Source organism: Panthera uncia, chromosome C2 (genome assembly GCF_023721935.1).
Source record: "Panthera uncia isolate 11264 chromosome C2, Puncia_PCG_1.0, whole genome shotgun sequence".
NCBI classification, from domain to species: Eukaryota; Metazoa; Chordata; class Mammalia; order Carnivora; family Felidae; genus Panthera; species Panthera uncia.
In genome coordinates this window covers 89,932,910-89,939,673 of record NC_064810.1, presented here as the reverse complement: position 1 = coordinate 89,939,673, position 6,764 = coordinate 89,932,910, and positions in this window count along the sequence as shown.

Sequence of the window (6,764 nt, the reverse complement as noted above, 5' to 3'; positions counted from 1 at the left end):
AAAGAGAATTTGTTCAAGATTGGAAAGACAGAAAAGAAGCAAAAATCAATGATTCTTCTTTTGAAATCAGTAGGTATATGCAAAGGCTTCTGCAAACATGTGGATACCTGTGAATATTGCAGCAATTCTCTGTGGTTCCTGACCCAAGTAGCAGTAGAAACTTCCTGTTTCCCTGAGGTAGTGGTCTTCTCTGACTTTCCCCTTTTCAAAAGTTTTGTATGCACCTGAGTCCTCCTAAAATATCTCTCCCTTATTGTCACAATCAGAGGTGTTTATGTTGTTCTGACCAAAGCCTTACTAGTCAGCTCCCATGAAAAGTGCTTTGGTATTCATTTTGATCCTCCTCCTATGTTTCAGCCCATTCATTCTGTCTCCTTTGCAGGGTTTACTCTTTACATATTTTTGATCATGGGTGTTCTTCTTATTCTATACGATCTCTCTAGTCACTATCTTACTCCATACCATCTCTACCTCCCCCTTCTCTATATTGTATTCTAAAGCTCCAGACTCATGTAAAATAATGATCATATTTATCAACTTTCCCTTGAGGTAAGGGATGATTCTACAATTTCAATAGCTTATAACAAGCAACAAATGTTTATCAGTCACTTGGATTTCATGTCAACTGTGGGTCATTATTGAATTGGATGTGAGTCTGAGCCCCTAGTTGAACTATGCTGTTGTCATATGGTTCTCAAAGCTTCTGCTTAGATGTGGTACATATCACATACATGTCACATGACCAAGCATAACATGAATGGAGGAGCTATGTATTTTCTTCCCATGGAGGCACCACAGCTCACAACTGTAATTGCAGCAATTATAAGAATATAAAATCTTCCTACAAAGATGAGGAAATGTTATCTAGGGACCATAATTCAACCTACTGCAATATTGATACTACAAATACTATTGATAAAAATAGCTATAATATGTAGCACTCCCACTATGGAAATCTTCAGACTACTCTTTATGTATTACTTCATCTAATATATACAAAAAAGATAAAAAGATAAAAAAAATCATGACTTTCTTGCCATTTTCTTCTTAGTTTCTTGCATTTCAACTGTGAAGTATAATTGATATGAAGAAGCAACTGGGTGTTGGTAAAGCCTGGCGCTTTGTTGAGATCTGTGGCAAATCTCTAGTTGTCTGTTATTATCATTCTCCTTTTTCCATGTAATAAAGTTTTAAGTGGCTGTATATTTGCCCAAGTAAAGATTATAGTTTCCAGATATCTTGCAGTTAAGCGTGGCCACATGAGAGTTTTGTCTAAGGAGATGTAAAAAAAACAAGTACTTTGTGTCTCATACTAAAAATAATTGGGCAGAGGCTCCCCTGTCCACTGGTTGGGAACTGGCAAGCATTGGAGCATCTTCCCTGAGTTATATGTAGAAGTCCAAGCCATGAGTTGGATATGGCAGAAATGACTACAAGGCCAAGACTGCCTGCTTAATTTCTGGACTGTTTACATTAGCAGGGAATAAACTATTATCTTATTGGATCCTCTTTGTCCTTTCATCATAGTAGCCTAGCTTGCAGCCTAAATATTATGGGCTTTAGTGGAGAACATTAGTGTGGAGTATTTCTCCTTCCTCTATTCCTTCTCACCCTGTTGGTGGGCATCCTATTAGGAGACTGGCATTCAGAATCAGTGCACCCAGGAGGGAAAGGTTGACAATGACCACACATGAGCATGTTGGGTCTCTAAATTAGTGCACAACCAGACTCCTCCTTTATCCTGATTTTTTTTTTCTTGCCCTTTTGAATGAATTTACAAAAGTCAGAGAAGCATATATTAATCCTGGCATAGTTTTAATTTTTAGAAGTCTTTAGAAATGTTAACAAAATAAAAATAAATAGAAGAATATTTTGTAAAAAAGGCATCTGGCTACAAATGTGGTCCATTTAGTCGTAGGAGAAAATTGATAACAAAGCTTTTTAATTATTTGCTTAAGACTCCAATGCTCATGTTATTAGGAAGTCCAGGGTCTCTTTCTTAAGGCTTCCTCCCCTTATGTATTGTCCAAAACCCCAGGCAGAAGAGAGAAATAGAGTGTGACCAGTCCCCTGAGAGGACCCACATTAGGTTTGCCATTGTCCCCACTGTCACTTAAACTGGTTCTTTAAACATTTTCCTGCGCAGACTGGAGCATCACTGCCCTCTGTTGGCTGCCCTCAGTTATGTAGTTCCCATCACAGGCTTGGGAAGAGGAGGAGGGTTGCACCATGCTTAATGCCCCAAGGTGAGAACCCAGGCTCAGCCATTGGGACCAATGTATACAACCAAATGAGGTCATTTGATGTTGAGACAATGGTCACATGCATCTGCTCCAAGGAGATTTTCTGCACTTACCCATGTCAAGGGGAAATTGAAAGTGCATCTTAATGCTAAATAAATGAATTCATGTTAAAAAAAAAAAAACTTTCAAAAACTCCTAGAAGTATACATGTCAAAATATTTGTTGTGTCTGCATGTTGAACTTGTGGTTGATTTGGTGTTTGATTTTCTACATATTTTCAATGAAAATGAATTACTTTTATAACCAGGTATTTAATGCTATGAATTTTTTAAAAAGAATAATTAGAAATAACCATTAAAAAGTTATTTGGGGCAGGGGTTGGACACACAAGGAAATGTAGAGGATACAGGGCAAATATTCACCCCATAAACTATAGTCAGATATACTCAGAGAGATAAATCAAAAAAGATTTGGTTCCCTGGAGTAGAAGCCAAGATTCCATAGGCTAATATGAACATTTCAACAAAATCTTTGAGAAATTGCTGGAGGCACAGTGCATGCTATCATGAGTGTGAAAGGTTTCCAGAAGTTGTAGTCATAGGAGGACCCCATATACTTGCAGGGTTTCTCTCAGGAGCCCTGCCAGGTTCTCACAGGAGAAATCTAAGAAAACCCCAATATGGAATTGCCAGGGGGAGAGAAAGAATATCCACTGAGAAAACCTCCCAAACTTTTCTCCCCAATAACAGTCAATTCTGATATTTTATCTCATCTGGAGGAAGGGAAATCTGCCCTAATCCAGCCCTATCCAGGTTTCCGGTCTCATGTAATGGAGACGGGTGGGGCAAAGCCATATTAAGAAGAAATAAGTAAGCCATAGTTAAGAAGGGATAGAGGAAATAGTCTGGAAATTCTGTACCTAGAGAAGGTTGGAGTGCTAGAGTGGGAGGAAACAGATAGGCAAGGGAGGAAGGCTAGAATGAACCATGGTACATATGTACTGGATTAGAATTAGAGCTCTGTGTGCTACAGGGCCTAGAAGTTATGAAACCCCTGTAGCAATGAGCACACCCATCACTGGTCTCTAACACCTGGCAAGGATTTAGCCCCACCCTTTCTTATCCTGGGATCCATGAAAATAGTCTATCTCCTAGGTTTCTTGAAAGTGTTGTTCACTTTTCTTTTACTAATGGCTATATTATTTTTCTGTTGCCTCCATTGTGTTTTTAAATATTCTAAAATATATGTTAGAAAGCATGATGAAATACAGAGTGAAAGGGTGGCAAGTAAAAGCTTTTAATTTCTAGACTCTTGTTTGTGAATGACAGAAATCTAACTGAAACCAGCTTAAGGAAAATAGGTGTATACATGGCTCATGTACCTGGGAGGTGTAAGGGCTTAGGCTCAGGCTAAGGCTGATGCGTGTTATCAGGGCACTTTCTGTCTCAGCTCTGCTTTCCTTTATAGATTCTCTGTGAAGTGAGGAAACTGGCCCTCAGCAACCCTAGGCCTAGAGTCTGTGGAGCTTTTCAACAGTCAACTGATGCTTTTGGATCATGAATTTTCCTCTGGTAATGGAGGCAAGGCCCTTTCCTAGGTAGTCCTATCAGTTTCATATGGATGGAGAAAACCACTTCCCAAAGCAAGGACATATATCAGCAGGGAAAATTAACATGTCCATGGCACATACTGGGATGGAAGACATTGAAAGTTATATCAATAGGTAAAATTCTGAATTGAACAGAAAAAAAATCATAAAAGTGATGAATTGAGGGAATCACAATTCATACATATATAATATATCTATGAATTGGAGGACAAATATTATGTAATATTCGGGTGGTTATTTAGTCTGCCTATATAAGACTTATTAAGTCATTAAAACCAATCTGTATTCTAGGTGTCTTTTTTCCCCTTAATCATTAGAGAAATATTTTCTTTTTTTAAAAGTTTATTTGTTTGTTTGTTTATTTATTTATTTATTTATTTATGTTTTGAGAGAGAGAGAGAGAGAGAGAGAGACGGCGCAAGTGGGGGAGGGGCAGAGAGAGAGAGAGAGAGAGAGAGAGAGACCCACACAGGATCCACAGTGTCAGCACAGAACGTGACATGGGACTAAAACTCATGAACTGTGAGATTATGGCCTGAGCCAAAATCAAAAGTCAGGCGCTTAACTGACAGCCTCCCGGGTGCCCCAGAAACATTTTATTTCTATATTAAAGAGGACTCTACATTATATTTAGGACTGTTTGCTATAGCTATTTAAGACATGCTTTACTATGGCAAACTTTCACAGGTATTCATGCTAAGCCATCCATCCAAAAAACAGAGCTTGGCTGACTTGCTATTTAACTTTTTTTTTTCTGGTTCATTTGCTATATTTACGGAGGATGAAAAAGAAAGTCTCAAGTCTTTTTTCCACCTTGTAGTCTAGCTATGTATCACTAAAAAGTGGATTTTCAAGATGTGATCATATTTTAATGGGTTTGTAGTATAGTAAAAAAGAAAAGTGGCAACCATGCAGTTATTCTTTTAGTTAATAAACCATTTTGGAATAGCAGAAATATAATAAATAAAAAAGCAAATTATATTACACATAAGAGGGAAATGGGAATAGAGGTAAAGAAAACTTGCCTTTAATTTTCTGAATGATTAAAATTTTGACTTTATGAAAATTCTCTGATTTTTTAAATGAAACACATCTTTTAGACAGAAAGAAACCCTTTGAGCTACTTGAAATGTTGATATTTTGAAAGAAAATTAATCAATAGTGATAATAAACAGTTGTAGTAGCAATAACAGTTAAAAAAATAGTATCCTTGTTATTCAGACATAGGAAACAATTTCTGAATGAAGACAGAAAACTCAATGCATCAATCAAACATAGAAATATGTGTATTAATGTTAGATGTTAAAAGGATAGTTTTTGTGTAGATAACTGTTTCAGTCTTTAATTCTTTCATGGGTATTTATAATTCTTTTATTTTTTGTTGAAGGCAAATTTCCTGCCTGAATTAGTAAAAATAGACTGAAAGTTAGTACAAACAACACTAAAATCTCAGTGTTTTAATGCAGTAAAAGTTTATTTCTCACACTCAAAGTCTAAAGCAGATGTTTGGGGTGTATTGGCTCTCCTTTAAGAAGAAAGTCAAGGACTTCAAGCAAGTCTTTTCATTTAGTGGCTCCTCCGCGGTGGGAACAGGGATTTGACTTCCAGGAATGCACATTTATTCTGGGTATGGATCTGCTTTACTTGCCAGCAATGCTTTGGCCAGAAGGCACTATTCATAGACTTGCGGAATGCTTAAATTCACCATCTTGAAATCCCACATAACATTGTTTTACAGCAAAAGAAGTGTGGCAGAATGGCATTCATTGGTCTTTCCATATATGTCCCTGACTGGGATACTTTCCTACAGCATACAATGTATGTTTTGAACACACATGGTGCTGTTTCTCTCAAGGTCAGAATGTATGGCTCCAAGAACCAAGAGGAAGGAATATAAATAGCTTCTCTGACTATTACACCTAATTATTCATTTCTAAAAACTTTCTTCCCATCTTTGAAACTTTGGACTTTTCTGATTCTTTTAGCAACATCAGTTCCCGAGGTACTAAGGAATGTTACCATCAGGATATGTGGCCATTTTTCCATTGAATTGAAAGTTGAGACCGCCATATGGCAATTTTGAGTTTTTCATATCACTGAATTAATTGTAAAAGACAAGGATACTTTATTGGGTGAAGCGATTGATCCTAATTATCAAGAAGAAATTAGCCTGCTGCTATACACTGGGCACAGAGAGGACTATATTGGAACTAAGTGGATTCTCTGGATTACTTCTTAGCACATACATCTTTAATAGTAAAAATTAATGGAAAACTACAGAGTGCAATAAAGATAGAATTACTGAGACATTAGATTCTTCAGGAATAAAGATTTGAGTCACTCTATCAGCTTAATAACCATAACAAGCAGAGATACTGGCTGAGGTCAGAGGAACATGCAGCAGATAATGGAAGAAGTTGTAATAATAAACTTTTTTCTGACTAGTTACAGAAACAATGACTCTAGTAATAAGTGTTGCATACAGTATTTCCCCTTTTTCCTCCTTATGTTCTTATTATAAATAAGGGTTGGTGATGATGGCTAGTGCTTTTACTTTTGTGCTAGTTATAAAGTATCCAAGGTAGGGTTATGATTGGAGCAGTAGAGGAACTAACCTAACCAATAAATCATTAGGGTGATGTTGACATTCTTGAGTGTGTCTTCTCTTCTGGAGGAGACTATTAGAATATTTTCATTGTAATAAATGTGGAAGCATGAAGTTCTTGCTAAAGAAATTGAAAAATGTGACGAGGGTTGTGTACAGCGCTGAAATGACAAAGGTAAGAAGTGTTCTGGGTATTGTTTCTGCTCTAAATCCAGCCTTCCATAGTGTCTTCTGTATTTCTAGGGCTAGGATAGGTTACATTCTTCTTCTTCTTCTTCTTCTTCTTCTTCTTCTTCTTCTTCTTCTT